This window comes from Lithobates pipiens, unplaced genomic scaffold (assembly GCF_037356315.1).
Source record: "Lithobates pipiens isolate NorthernLeopardFrog02 unplaced genomic scaffold, aLitPip1_a1.2 Scaffold_23, whole genome shotgun sequence".
NCBI classification, from domain to species: Eukaryota; Metazoa; Chordata; class Amphibia; order Anura; family Ranidae; genus Lithobates; species Lithobates pipiens.
Window position 1 is genome coordinate 320,331,053 of NW_027507785.1, and position 16,545 is coordinate 320,347,597.

Genomic DNA, 16,545 nt, shown 5'->3' on the forward strand with positions numbered 1-16,545 from the left:
GAACCCAGCATGGGGATGGTGGGAGCCCCTCATAATGGGCACAGCAGGTCTACAGACCCGGGAACCCAGCACAGAGATGGTGAGAACCCCTCATAATGGACACAACAGGTCTACAGACCCTGGACCTCACCACAGGGATCGTGGGAACCCCTCATAATGGGCACAGCAGCTCTACAGACCTGGGAACTCAGCACAGGGATGGTGGGAGCCCCTAATAATGGGCACAGCAGGTGTACAGACCTGGGAACTCAGCACAGGGATGGTGAGAATCCCTCATAATGGGCACAGCGGGTGTACAGACCTAAGAACTCAGCACAGGGATGGTGGGAACCCTTCCTAATGGGTACAGACCCGTGAACTCAGCACAGGGATGGTGCACACGCACCAGGATTTAGCGCATGTGTGCTAACACGTGTCAACATGCGTTGTATTAGGCGGCACGTTTTAAGTGAATTGGCCCCCAGTGCATCAAAACTGGTGTATGGACCATTTTCCCAGCACACCAGGCATTAGTGTGTTGCTGTGTATTGCGCTGTGCTGCAATGTATGCCCTTCGGCAAGGTGCGTTGGGATGCCATACAGAATGTATAGAAGTGCATTGCACCAAGGCATGATACATATGTTATAAACGCACGCGTTACCGCCACATATCGGAGCCGTTGCTAGCAGTTATCAGGTGATAATAACAGTGACAGTCTGGGACGATGCGGCACGTAGCCGACATTATAAAGTGTGAATTAAACACAAGACACGTCTCTTAATGAGGCTCCTCCGTGCACATTGTGCGTCAGCGGCACGCACCCTCTTTGTTGAATGCGTGGCGCAGGGACGGCGGTATGACGCCGCTCCGTACGCTATGATTCACAGCTGGGTACACTGTGTCAGCAGTGTGAACGCGGCCCGGTACGACTCTCATTGTCCTCACAAGGTCAGCCCACACTCGCTCGGATTTACGCACATTGACGCAGCGGTTCCCACGGAGACATGGCTGCTCGCTCTGCGGTGTGTGGGCGCGCGCTCTGCTCTCCTCTCATAAATGTATCAAATGCTGTCATCAAACTTTGCACTGGAATCAAAAAGTAGATACAAAGTTTGACTGAATAACATTTAGGCGAGGTTCACACCATACAGGTGCACACGCGCGTTCCCGCAATTTGCGTGTAGGGCAGAGGGCAGTCAACAGGCGCCTGGGAGGTGATATGTCAGCTCCTCGCCGCCTGCTTTCACCCTAAAATCCTGCACTACCGTGCCGCAACTGTGTGCATTGCACGTGATTTCAAAGCAGCTGCAGGCACAGCCCCATTCACAGCGGGCATCTAATTATTACCATGGCATGTGAATAAGCCCCTTCAGCTGCTGTGTTAGGTAAAGGGGGGCAGTTGGTGGGGGGGCAGTAAAACCGTGGCTCAACCGCCTATTTTTAGGGCTTGGCTCAGCGTGGGAAGATGTGCAAAATTGCGTGCTTTCCCGCACTGCACAAAAAACGTGCTGCCTTCTGCAGATGCACCTGGATGCCATGAATTCCTAATGGCACCCCAAATATCTAGCAAATGTGCGCTCATTTACTAGACACGTTCAATGCGTTTCATTTCTGTATTCATTTCGGAAGCAAAATGATTCAGCCTACGAGTTTAATGAATCGATTACGTTTGGATAATTTAGTTTTTCATATTTTCTATTATAATTAAATGATTAACTATTATCGTTTATTATTATTATTATTATTAATATTATTATTATTTATTAATAATAAATAATAATACAAAAACTATTATAAATAAATGATTAACTATTATCGGTTTTTTATATAATTATTATCTCTATTATTATTATTATTATTAATAATATTATTATTATTTATTAATAATAAATAATAATAATATAGAAAAAACTATAATAAACTATAAACTGTTAATTCCTAATGGCACCCAAAATATCTAGCAAATGTACGCTCATTTACTAGACGTGCAATTAGTTTTGTTTCCAAATTCATTTCGGAAGCATCCGAATAAACGAAAGACTCTTTTGACGAGTACATATGAAAACCATTTTTCACAAAGAACGAAGATCTGAAAGAACGAAAATTCGAAAATCAGAAACGAAAATCCAAAAATTCGAAAATCCGAAAAATTATTCAACCTACGGGTTTAATGAATCGATTATGTTCAGATAATTTTGGTTTTTTATCTTTTATATTATAATTAAATTATTAACTATTGTCATTTTTTTAATTATTATTATTATTATTACTATTATTATTATTTATTAATAATAAATAATAATTAAAAAAATTATATAGAAAAAACTATAATAAACTATAAACTATTAATTCCTAATGGCACCCCAAATATCTAGCAAATGTGTGCACATTTACTAGACATGGGCAATTCATTTAGTTCCCGAATTTGTTTCGGAAGCATCCGAAAGAATGAAAGGCTATTTGAATATGAAAATGATTTTTCAGAAAGAACGAAGATCTGAAAGAACAAAAATTGAAAATCAGAAAGGACGAAAATAGGAACGAAAATCCGAAAATTCGAAAATCAGAAAAATTATTCAACCTGCGAGTTTAATGAATCGATTAGGTTCAGGTAATTTTGTTTTTCATATTTTCTATTATAATTAAATTATTAACTATTATTGTTTTATTATTATTAATAATAATATGATTATTTATTAATAATAAATAATAATAAAAACTGTAATAAACTATAAACTATTAATTCCTAATGGCACTCCAGATATGTAGCAAATGTGTGCGCATTTACTAGACATGGGCAATTTGTTTAGTTCCGAATTAGCTTCCGGACAAAATTAGGCATATTCATTCGTTCGGAAGCTTCCGAATGAACAAAAGACTCTTTTGACGAGTACATATGAAAAAGATTTTTCAGAAAGAACGAAGATCTGAAAGAACAAAAATCCGAAGATAGGAATGAAAATCCGAAAATTCAAAAATCCGAAAAATTATTCCCCCTACAAGTTTAATGAATCGATTACGTTCGGATAATTTTGTTTTTCATATTTTCTATTATAATTAAATGATTAACTATTATCGTTTATTATTATTATTATTATTATTTATTAATAATAAATAATAATAATAAAAAACTATAATAAACTATTAATTCTTAATGGCACCCCAAATATCTAGCAAATGTGTGCGCATTTACTAGACGTGGGCAATCTGTTCCGTTCCAAATTAGTTTCCGGACAAAATTACACATATTCGTTCATTCGAAAGCATCCGAATCAATGAAAGACTCTTTTGACGAATGCATAGTAAAATGATTTTTCAGAAAAAAACGAAGATCCGAAAGAACGAAAATCCAAAAATGTGAAAATCAGAAAGAAATAAAATCCGAAAATAGGAACAAAAATCCAAAAAATGATTCAACCTATGAGTTTAACAAATTGATTACATTTTGAAATTTTTTTTTGGTGTTTTCTATTATAATTTAAGTGTTAACTATTATTATATTATTTAATTTTTATTATTATTATTATTATTATTATTATTATTATTATTAATAATAAAAATAATATTATTTAAAAATAATAAATAATAATAATAATAAAAAAAAATATTATCAACTATAAACTATTTATTCCTAATGGCACCCAAAATATCTAGCAATTTTTCTGAAAGAACGAAGATCCGAAAGAATGAAAATCCGAAAATTCGAAAATCAGAAAGAATGAAAATCCGAAAATAATAACGAAAATCTGAAAACCCAAAAAACGATTCAACCTATGAATTTAATGAATTGATTACATTTAGATAATTTGGTTTTTCGTATTTTCTATTATAATTTATCAACTGTTATTATATACTTTTTATTATTAATACTAATAAATAATAACAATATAATAATAATAATAATAATAATAATAATATAAACTATAAACTATTAATTCCTATTGGCAGCCCAAATATCTAGCAAATCGTTTCGTTCTGAGTTTTTGGACGAAATTCTGCATATTCGTTCGTTTGGAAGCACCTGAATGAACGAAAAACTCTTTTGACGAATGCATATGAAAAAGATTTTTCAGAAAGAAGAAAATCCGAAGGAACGAAAATTCAAAAATCCAAGAGAACGAAAATCCGAAAATTCGAAAATCAGAAAAGAAAGAAAATAAGAACAAAAATCAGAAAATTCCTAAATCAGAAAAATAATTCAACCTACAAGTTTAATGAATTGATTGGATAATTTTGATAATCTATCTATGGTCGCCGCTGCCGCCCCATATTCAGGTGTCCGGCCCCTTGTCGGGTGCCGGGCGCCTGAATTACAGGGTGTTTTTTTTTTTTTTTGGAAGCGCCTGATTAGAGCCATGGGATCTAATAGGCTTCCAAAATGGTAAACAGTGGGTGCAATGCTGGGCGTTCGCTGTTTACTCAGTGTTGTGTTAGGAACACTGACCCACCTCTCAGCCAATCAGGTGCTCTGGTCTGGTTACCTGTCACCTGATTGGCTGAAACAACACACGCTGTGATTGGACGCCTGATAGAGATGCCCGGAGACATCGAGGAGCGTGGACGTGGAGGACGCCACCGTGACCCGCTGCGAGACAAGTAAGTCCCGACTCATACTGGCAGCATTTGATGGGGCACAGTGACAGCAATTGATGGGCACACTGGCAGCAATTGATGGGCACACTGGCAGAAATTGATGGGTACAGTAGCTGTGTTTGATGGCACAGTGGCAGCAATTTATGGCTACATTGGCTTTGTTTAATGGCTCAGTGGCTACGCTTGATGGGCACAGTGGCTGCGTTTGATGGGCACAGTGGCTGCAATTGATGGGGGGGTTTTTTCAGTTTGTTTGTGCCCCCCCCCAAAAACTTTTTTAGCACCAACTGCCACTGGACTGGGATGCCATTAAAGTTCATGGGGGTTATTTACAGCAATTGATGGGTCACACTGGCAGAAATTGATGGGCACACTAGCAACAATTGATGGGGCACAGTAGCAGCACTTGACGGGCACACTGGCAGCAATTTATGGGCACAGTAGCTGTGTTTGATGGGCACAGTGGCTGCACTTGATGGGCACAGTGGCTGCGTTCGATGGGCACAGTGGCTGCGTTCGATGGGCACAGTGGCTGCGTTCGATGGGCACAGTGGCTGCGTTCGATGGGTACAGTGGCTGCGCTTGATGGGCACAGTGGCTGCGTTCAATGGCACAGTGGCTGCGTTTGATGGGTACAGTGGCTGCGTTTTATGGGCACAGCGGCTGCGTTCAAATGCACAGTGGCTGCGTTTATGGGCGCTCTGGCTTGGTTTATGGGCACAGTGGCTGCGTTTGATGGGCACAGTGGCTGCGCTCGATGGCATAGTGGTTGCGCTTGATGGACACAGTGGCTGCATTCAATGGTACAGTGGCTGCGTTTGATGGACACAGTGGCTGCAAATGATGGGGTTTTTTTTTCAGTTTGTTTGCGCCCCCCACCCCAAAAAAATTTGAGCACCAGCTGCCACTGAACTGGGATGCCATTAAAGTTCACGGGGGTTAATTACTAAAGGCAAATTCACTTTGCACTACAAGTGCAAACTACGAGTGCAAAGTGCACTTAAAAATTGCACTGAAGATCCGAGGGGGACATGCAAGGAAAATAAAAAACAGCATTTTAACTTGCACATGATTGGATAATAAAATCAGCAGAGCTTCCCCTCATTTCAGATCTACCCCCTCAGATTTACAGCGACTGCACTTCCAAGTGCACTTTCAGTGCAAAGTGGATTTGCCTTTCCTAAATAACCCCCATTGCGTGTGTAAAGGCAGGTGTCCCAATACTTTTGATAATATCGTGTATCTGGGACCATGAAAGTGTTAACTAAAGCAGTACGATTTGTGTGTTCCCAGAGCCCACGATGATGCGGAGGCTTGCATTGTGTGCGTCCTTTTCGTGAAAGAGCGAAGAATGAGAAGGTTACGATCACCTGCTGTGAAAAGGTCGCTGTCATCATTCGGGGGGCTCATCAAACAAAACCACAACCACCCCCGGGGGGGGGGGGGGAGCCCAGGTTGGAGCTGACACCAGGTAGGTGCATGTAACCACACAGCCCCCCCCCATTATGTGTCACCCGGTACGCCCTTTGGAATCCCCTGCTTCTCAGCGAGGGTGGTCTCGAGCGTCATTGTGACGCAGACGTGCGATGTACGGGGGGGGTCTCTAACACCTCCAGTAACATTGTCCTCCATTCTTCTTCTCTGTTCTCACTCCCACACAACCACACACTGCCAACCAACACGGCTGCTCTATTCTTATGCTAATCTCTACCGTGAGCTATAGAGGGGCCGGCCAGGAATTCAAGGGCTCATTCACACCAGGGGGTGCGTCCGAGTCGGCCGCTTTTTTTTATTTATTTTTTGCATTTTTAGCGTTTTAGGGCAGCCCACGCGTATAAAAAAAAAAAAACGGTGCAGGCGCGATTTTCAAAATTGCGCCGCGCCAAAATACATGGGACCGTTTTGCCAGATGCATGATGGGGGAGGGGGTGCGATTAACGCTCGGTGCTCGCGACTGCATGTGCGTCTCGCGCACGTTCCTGAGCGTCGCATGTAGGGCTCTAACGGTCGCGGCGATACCTTTTATGCTTGGCTTGAACATCGCGTTTTCATATGTGGGCGCGTTGGCTTCTGCGCGTGAGCTCAGCGGGACGCGTTACAGGTTTTTTTTATTATTATTTATTTCTTTTTATTTATTTTTTACTTTTTAAAAAAAAAAAAAGTTTTATGTCACTTTTATTCCTATTACAAGGAATGTAAACATCCCTTGTAATAGAAAAAAAAGCACGACAGGTCCTCTTAAATATGAGATCTGGGGTCAAAAAGAACTCAGATCTCAGAGCTACACTTAAATACAATAAAAAAAATGTAAAAAAAATGTAAAAAAATCTTTTTTTTTTTCAAATTTTTTATTTTTTTTCCCCATTTAAGACCATTGGGCGGAAGGGACGTTTGATGTTGCTTCTGTCATCCAATGTTATGGAGCCATTAGGGGGCCATGCTAATGAGGGGACAGCATCGGATCGTCTCCGCCACTACTGCCAGCTCTGGGATACGGCGGAGATGACCAGAACACGGCAGGAGGGGGGGAGGTGCCTCTCCTGCCACCGATGAAAGCGATCTCGTGGTCGCCCGCCGTTGCAGAAAATACCGGGGGTTATGGCAGCTATCCCGGTATTCTAGATCAAAGTACCGGCGTACAGCTACGGCGGATTGTGATCAAATTGCAACATTGTAACTTTGTAACGAGTTACAAGGTGAGAGGCTGCAGCAGGGGGCTAATCTGTGACAAACATTTGTGAGTACAGCCAAGAACTCTGCAGGCACCAGGATTTACATAATTGTGTCATCCCTGAGCTGTCTTCTCAGTCCAGGACGTAGATGGTGAACCTGGATGATGCCGGAGCAAAGAGGGTGCCGTCTGTCTGGAGAGAAAAAGCAGATAAAGGCATTGTCGGGGGGAGCTCTGTGATCACTGTGGATGGTAATACATACCTGGAAGTGTTACACCGACACATTACTTAACACAGGGGTCTCCAAACTTTCTAAACAAAAAGCCAGTTTACTGACTGTCAGTGGGAGGTATAGTGCCCCATCATTGGTGTCAGTGGGAGGAATAGTGCCCCATCATTTGTGTTAGTGGGAGGAATAGTGCCCCATCATTGGTGTCAGTGGGAGGAATAGTGTCCCATCATTGGTGTCAGTGGGAGGAATAGTGCCCCATCATTGGTGTCAGTGGGAGGTATAGTGTCCCATCATTGGTGTCAGTGGGAGGAATAGTGTCCCATCATTGGTGTCAGTGGGAGGAATGATGCCCCATCATTGGTGTCAGTGGGAGGAATAGTGTCCCATCATTGGTGTCAGTGGAAGGAATAGTGCCCCATCATTGGTGTTAGTGGGAGGAATAGTGCCCCATCATTGGTGTCAGTGGGAGAAACAGTGCCCCATCGTTGGTGTCCGTGGGAGGAATAGTGCCCCATCATTGGTGTCAGTGGGAGGAATAGTGCCCCATCATTGGTGTCAGTGGGAGGAATAGTGCCCCATCATTGGTATCAGTGGAAGGAATAGTGCCCCATCATTTGTGTTAGTGGGAGGAATAATGCCCCATCATTGGTGTCAGTGGGAGGAATAGTGTCCCATCATTGGTGTCAGTGGGAGGAATAGTGCCCCATCATTGGTGTCAGTGGAAGGAATAGTGCCCCATCATTGGTGTCAGTGGGAGAAACAGTGCCCCATCGTTGTTGTCAGTGGGAGGAATAGTGCCCCATTATTGGTGTCAATGGAAGGAATAGTGCTCAATATTTGGTGTCAGTGGGCGGAATAGTGCCCCATCATTGGTGTCAGTGGGAGAAATAGTGCCCCATCATTGGTGTCAGTGGAAGGAATAGTGCCTCATCATTTGTGTTAGTGGGAGGAATAATGCCCCATCATTGGTGTCAGTGGGAGGAATAGTGCCCCATCATTGGTGTCAGTGGGAGGAATAGTGCCCCATCATTGGTGTCAGTGGAAGGAATAGTGCCCCATCATTGGTGTCAGTAGGAGGAATAGTGCCCCATCATTGGTGTCAGTAGGAGGAATAGTGCCCCATCATTGGTGTCAGTGGGAGAAATAGCGCCCCATCATTGGTGTCAGTGGGAGGAATAGTGCCCCATCATTGGTGTCAGTGGGAGAAATAGTGCCCCATCATTGGTGTCAGTGGGAGGAATAGTGCCCCATCATTGGTGTCAGTGGAAGGAATAGTGCCCCATCATTTGTGTTAGTGGGAGGAATAATGCCCCATCATTGGTGTCAGTGGGAGAAACAGTGCCCCATTGTTGTTGTCAGTGGGAGGAATAGTGCCCCATTATTGGTGTCAATGGAAGGAATAGTGCTCAATATTTGGTGTCAGTGGGCGGAATAGTGCCCCATTGTTAGTGTCAGTGGGCTGAATAGTGCCCCATGATTGGTGTAAGTGGCAGAAATATTGCCTCAGAGGCCAGATAAAGGCAGGCACAGGGCTGCATCCGGCCCCCGGGCCGCATGTTGGAGACCACTGACGTAGCACATATGCACCTAATATGAAATATATATCTGATGATTGTAAAGGGACATTTTTGTACTTAGTAACCTGTAAGAGAAATGCACAGCCTTCCATTGCTGACAGATTACTTGGCACACATGTGCTTCACATGATAAAAATCCATCTATGATCGGTCCACTTTAAAGGCCAGTTGCCCTCGCACGCGGTCCGGTGTGGAGGGCAGAACATGGCTACCGGCTCGGTAAGAAACCGGCGCAGATGACAGCGAGGACAGCGAGGTCGCCATCCTCCCGGGGTCGGCGTTCTGCCTCACTGTGTACATTTATCATCTTTCATCGCATTGTTTTATTGTGTTTCCAAACATGCAGAATGAAATGTTGATGGCCTGCCAGGCAGACCGAATTAAACAATTACGCCGGGAACATTCGGAGGTGTTGTGCCCTCTGCACAGAACAACAGGATGGGAAAGTCTCTCAATTAAAGAGATTGCCCCGCTCGCTGCTTCCTGCCTACAGACCGTCGGAGGAGACCTGAAGAGTGGAGATGAAATGGCAGATAAGACGTGCGGTTTTCCTGGCGGCTGAGTTCAAGTCTGAGAGGCTTTTGTAGAACACGAAAAAAGATGAACATGAAGGTTTTTACATCTCCGTCTGCACAGCCTCCTGTGCATGTGGCCCTTCTACTCGATAAACCCAGATAGGTGAGGATGTGCGAAATTGGGGGTTTGCATTATACGGAAATTTTGGTGAAGATCAGAAGATTTGAGGGACATTTTGCTATCTTGGTCAAACGCATCGCAGTATAATTCTTTCAAGCCATCCCTTGTGGGAAATTTCTGCCTGGGACCAAATTTTATCAAAAAAAGACTGTGGCCAGTGTGAGTAGAAAATGCCCCGTGGTCTGTGGGAGTAATACTGACTCACTGTTGGTATGAGTGGGAATGCTCGAATGTTGGTCTCATTGGGGGGGAGTGGTGCTCATCATTGGTGTTAGTTGGAGGAAAAGTGTCCCAAGGGCCGGATAAAGGCAAGCAAAGGGCCGCATCTGGCCCCCGGCCCACAGTTTGGAGACCACTGATATATATTATGGTTTGCATCATATTCCCAATCAGCTTTGGTAGTGGAATTCCCTGTCCTGCAGCTTACATGTAGCAGAGGGGCTGGGATGCTGGTGACATCATGCCGGTGCTGGCTGGGTATGACGACATGGCCATATTTGGTCAATTTTGATGTCTAAATATGCCCATATAAGGTCAATGATGTCACTAGCTTCATTGATCTGATATGGTGGGGAAATCATTAACCGAGTATGGCTACATGGCCATATATGGTCAATAACATTTTCCAAATATGGCCATATTACGTCAATGATGTCACCGACATCAATGACCTGATATGTTGGTGGCATCAAACGTAGACCTAGTATGACTTTATGGCCGTATTTGGTTAATGACATTGTCCAAATATGGCCATAAAGTCATACTAAGTCAACATTTGATGTCACCAACATATCAGGTCATTGATGTTGGTGACATCATTGACATAATATGGTCATATTTGGCCAATGTCAAGGACATTGGCCAAATATGGCCATATTAAGTCAATGGTGTAACCAACATATTGGATCAATAATGCTAGTGACATCATTGACCTACTGTGGCTATATCTGGACAAGATAATTGACTAAATAAGTGGCCATATTAGGTCAATGATGTCACTAGCTTCATTGATCTGATATGGTGGTGAAATCATAAACCGAGTATGGCTACATGGCCATATTTGGTCAAATAAATTTGCCAAATATGCCCATATTACGTCAATGATGTCACCAACATAAATTATCTGATATGTTGGTGACATCAAACGTTGACCTAGGATGAATATATGGCCTTATTTGGTCAATGACATTGTCCAAATATGGCCATATTACGTCAATGGTGTATCCAACATATTGGATCAATAATGCTATTGACATCATTTACATAACGTGGCCATATCTGGACTAGATAATTGACTAAATAAGTGGCCATATAGGTCAATGATGTCACCAGGATATTAGGTCAATAATGCTGCGGACATAATTGCCCAAATATGGTCATATGACCAGATTTGTTCAATTACCTTGTTTCAAATATGGTCACATTAACACAATGACATTGTGCAAATATTATAATAATATGCATTAGGTCAATGGAGTCACTATGTCAGGGCTGGGCTCAGCCCTTCCTTCTCTGAGCTGGCCGCTCAGCTGTCGGCTAATTGCCATCTCCTTTCTCTCCACAGTGACTCAGCTGTTGATGATATCCTGCTCGTCAGTCCTGCCTACTTAAGCCGTCCAGTCCAGAGGAGCGCTGCCTTCGCCTTGATCAACATCACAGGAACTATCTCCCGCGATCCTGTTCAAGACTTGGTTTGCTGACATCCCTTCTGGCTCCAGATCCTGCTTGCTGTTCCACTACATTGATCCCTTACAGTGACTTCTGGCTTGGCTGACTATCCGTTCCGGTTCATGAACTCTGGCTATGTTTTGACTACGTTTGTTCTTTTTACTTTTATTATTAAACAAGTGTGATTTAGCTGTACTTCTATCTCGGCCTGATTTCATGGTTTCTGACACACCAGCATTATTGACCTAATATCCTGGTGACATCATTGACCTAATATGGACACTTGACCTTATTTGGTTGGCTTAATATGGTCAGGGGAAGCCGCCGCCAAGCAGGGGAAGCCACCGGTGATGGGGTATGCGCTACCAGCCCGCTCACCAAAAAAAGTCCCACTGGCCGCCACTGGGTAGGATTAAAAAAAAAAGCAAAATGCACACTATTGTTTCTGGGCTGCACTACGGTTACAAACAACAAGTAATATACACATATGTGGTATCGCTGCAATCGTCAGGAGCAGGAGAATTTATTTGGGGTTGTTCTTTGGTGGTAGGTTATGGTAGTAGCAAGAAATACACAGTTACATTTTTTTAAAAAAACTTACTTTTTTGGGCCAGTTTTCCTTTGTTAATAAAAAAATAAATAAATGTAGCGGTACCCCCATGAGGGCTGCTGAGCTACCTTTTGTCAGATGGCTCCGCTTCCGATCCCCCATGCAATTACATGACACCAAACAGTCAAGACTCTGGATTTTATAATGCTTTATTCTGGGTATAAATCGGTGGGCTGTTAAATAGGGTATAATGAGATGCCCCATCCGACCCCAAGTCAAAGGGTATTAATACTGGGTTGCACTCCCGTTGCTCTCTCCCGATCAACAGTCCATGTTCTACTCACAGAAATCTATTCCCAGTTTTCTCCTTCCGCTTAGTTCCTACTACCTTCTCCTCCACGCTGTCCGGCACAACCCTGCATGGGACGCCCGGTCTTCCTCCAGTGCTACATGCTGACTACTCCTCCAGGGGCCAGACTTCAGCCTCCCTGGACTCGCCTTCCGGCTATCCGGCTCCGAGATCTCTGAACTCCCAGGCCTTAAGCCTCCTCCCAGAACTTCCAGGTCTCCGGTCCTGAACCTCTGGACCTCGAACTTTTGGCACTCCCCAAAGCATGGTACCCCCCTTTTATGAGAGACCTCCCATTGACTATAGAAAGTAACCATTGGTTAGGCATATTGGCGTGAGTCCGGTCGCGGGTCCTGTGGACTCGAACGCCACGGGGATACCCACGATTGTCTCACGGGGAGGCTGAATGAGGAGATGCCGTTGTAAACAGCATCTCCCCGTTCTGCCTAGCAACAAGTGATGCTGATCTCTGCTCCATGTGATTGGAGCAGAGATCAGTGTTCACTAAAACAAAACCCAGCCCCCCACAGTTAGTAACACGCCCCTAGGAACACTTAACCCCTACACTGCCACCCCCTGGTTAACCCCTTCACTGCCAGTGTCATTTACACAGGAATCACTGCATTTATATAGCAGTGATTGCTGTATAAGTGACAATGGTCCCAAAAATTTATCAAAAATGTCCGATGTGTCCACCATAATGTCGCAGTCACAATAAAAATCGAAAATATAAAATAAATAATAAATAATAATAATAATATAAAATAAAAAAAAATTATTAATAAAAATGCCATAAAACTATCCCCTATTTTGTAAACGCTATAACTTTTGCGCAAACCAATCAATAATCGCTTATTGCGATTTTTTTTTACTAAAAATGTGTAGAAGAATACGTATCGGCCTAAACTGAGGGAAAAAAATGTTTTTTTTATATATTTTTGGGGGATATTTATTATAACAAAAAGTAAAAAAATAATGCGTTTTTTTCAAAATTGACGCTCTATTTTTGTTTATAGCGCAAAAAATAAAAACCACAGGGGTGATCAAATAACACCAAAAGAAAGCTCTATTTGTGGGGGAAAAAAAAGGACATCAATTTTATTTGGGAGCCACGTCGCATGACCGCGCAATTGTCAGTTAAAGCGACGCAGTGCCGAACCGCAAAAAAGTGGTCTGGTCTTAAGCCAGCAAAATGGTCCGGGGCTGAAAGTGGTTAAGGGTGGCATTCTGAGCACCACTTTAAGGGGAACATTCTTCCTATTGACCACCAGTATAAGGGGCATTGTTCCTATTGATCCCCTGATGAATTGGTTTTTAGTAAGGGTTCCCTCGAGACCTGAAAATTATTTTTGGGGTTCCTTTAGGGTTAAAAGGTTGAGAAAGCCTGTTCTAGAAGGACAAAGGGTAGCTTGCAAGAAGCAAGGCTTTGCTGACCCCGCCATGGCCTGGTATAGTACGGGGGAAATAAAAAAAATAAAGTACTGTTACTTTAATTTTTAACCGTTATCTGACTCTGGGAAATCCAGGGGATCCCAGGCTGACATCATCGCTGACCTTTTATGGTCAATGATGACGACTTTAGCGTTTGCACGAAAAGCAACAGCAGCCCAATTCAACTACAAAACAATTTTGTGAAAAAAAAAAAAAGCACCTGTGGGTTCCACCAATCATTTTTTCCATATGAATTCTTTACGTTCCACATAACTGGGGGTGTGATGAGGAGGGGGGGGGTTGACTTTTGTTTTCATAATTTGTGCTGTTAAAAGGAGTTCCCACCCTCTGATAACGGCTGCTTTCATCTGGTGCAGCAGACCTGCCATCCTGGCCACCAAGGAAGTGCAGTGCGGTGAGCTGTGTCTGCTCGTCTGAACAGGCCCCTAACTCAGAAAACCGAAAAACATGCGATTCCTAGAACGTGTCCTCCTGGCATACATGACTGTCACACTCATTGGTCAGACATCCTGTTGTAGGTGTTAGACCGGGCCCTCTGCTTTTCTGAATGATAACCACTAAGCATCCTCTCCTGACATAGAACATAGTATATGAGACAGACAGACGTGAACAATGACTCCGCATCAAGCCAAAAATGTGGGTTTGTTAAGAAAGAAAAAAAAATAATAATAAAAAGACAAAGTTTGCACGTAGCAAAATTTGCAGCAGATCATGGCCTGCTTCCGTTCTATAGCCACTGATGTATTTCTTAATACGTTTATTAAAGCGGTAGTAAACCCGCTAATGTTTTTTTTTTTTTTTTACCACCTGCAAAGCAAAAGGCATAATGAGCTAGTATGCACCGCATACTAGCTCATTATAAAATACTTACCTTAGAACGAGGCCCCGACATCTGGCCCGATCCACGCTGAGGGAGCTGATATGCTCCCTCTGCGTTTGTTCCGGGTATCGCGGCGCCGGGCGCTGTGAGTGGCCCGAGCCACGATATCGTCACTCCCGCACATGCGCGCGGGAGATTTCTTTCCGGCCGGTCGGCCACTGCCGGATTTTCAGCCGAGAATCCCCTTGTGCGCATGCGCCGCTGCAGTCAGCGGCGCATACCGAGGGGAATATCTCCTAAACCGTACAGGTTTAGGAGATATTTTTTTTACCTACAGGTAAGCCTTATTATAGGCCTTATTATAGGTTTTTCTGTAGGTTAAAGTAAAAAAAAAAAAGAGTATACAACCACTTTAATCGGTGCTGGAAGGTTCTGTGCTTCTCTATAAACGTATGACCATCCCAGTGTTAGAATTATATATTTGGCCTGGTTTACTAAAACAAAAGGTACAGATGTTTGCTTGTGCACAAAAAAAAAAAGAAATTTGAATTTGCTCACACATTTGCACCTGAGTTAAGAACCTTTTTGGCACAATATGTAGCAAAGTCAAGTTCCTCTACCAACACTATTTGCAGATGGACATTTAACCATGCAAAGTGGGCCGTGTGCACTAATGATGAGCCGAATATGTATATTTTGTGATTGAGTAAGGGTGAGGACTATGTACCCCTTACTCATTCACATGGTGGTGGGATGGTATCATGGGCCCCCTTATTGTTAAAGAGGGCTTCCAGATTCCAATATGCCCCCACCCATAGGCCCCCACAACCAACAGACCAGGGTGTGGGAATGAGACCCTTGTCCTCTTCAGCCTTGGGACAACGTGCTTTGTTTACTGGGTTCTCTCTCCCACATGTTGAGGGCATATTGCCTGATATGGTTCAGGAGGGGAATTGCCAGTCAGGTAAGTGAAAGGGACCAGTGACATCATTGATTGTTATGCAGTTGACAGTACTTACATTCTCTAGTGACTCTTGTGTGTCCAGAGCCCCCAGCATCTCCAGTGACCCCAGTGCTCCTGTGTCTCCAGTGACTCTTGTGTCTCCAAAGACACCAGCCTCTCCAGTGACCCCAGTGCTCCTGTGTCTCCAGTGACTCTTGTGTCTCCAAAGACACCAGCCTCTCCAGTGACCCCAGTGCACCTGTGTCTCCAGTGACTCGTGTGTCTCCAAAGACACCAGTATCTCCTGTGACCCCAGTGCACCTGTGTCTCCAGTGACTCTTGTGTCTCCAGAGCCCCCAGCATCTCCAGTGACCCCAGTGCTCCTGTGTCTCCAGTGACTCTTGTGTCTCCAAAGACACCAGCCTCTCCAGTGACCCCAGTGCTCCTGAGTCTCCAGTGACTCTTGTGTCTCCAAAGACACCAGTATCTCCTGTGACCCCAGTGCACCTGTGTCTCCAGTGACTCTTGTGTCTCCAAAGACACCAGCCTCTCCAGTGACCCCAGTGCTCCTGAGTCTCCAGTGACTCTCGTGTCTCCAAAGACACCAGCATCTCCAGTGACCCCAGTGCACCTGTGTCTCCAGTGACTGTTGTGTCTCCAAAGACACCAGCCTCTCCAGTGACCCCAATGCACCTGTGTCTCCAATGACTCTTGTGTCTCCAAAGACACCAGCATCTCCAGTGACCCCAGTGCTCCTGTGTCTCCAGTGACTCTTGTGTCTCCAAAGACACCAGCCTCTCCAGTGACCCCAGTGCTCCTGTGTCTCCAGTGACTCTTGTGTCTCCAAAGACACCAGTATCTCTTGTGACCCCAGAGCACCTGTGTCTCCAGTGACTCTTGTGTCTCCAAAGACACCAGCCTCTCCAGTGACCCCAGTGCACCTGTGTCTCCAGTGACTCTTGTGTCTCCAAAGACACCAGCATCTCCAGTGACCCCAGTGCACCTGTGTCTCC

At 43.9% G+C, this 16,545-nt stretch overlaps 1 long non-coding RNA gene across 1 annotated transcript; it reads left to right on the forward strand.

Moving 5' to 3' along the window:
* Nucleotides 1-5,876: 5,876 nt before the first annotated feature.
* LOC143927055 (uncharacterized) lies at nucleotides 5,877-11,613 on the forward strand. The gene is made up of 2 exons (XR_013262231.1): nucleotides 5,877-6,044; nucleotides 11,315-11,613. It is a non-coding gene; the product is annotated as an uncharacterized LOC143927055 (long non-coding RNA).
* Nucleotides 11,614-16,545: the final 4,932 nt, after the last annotated feature.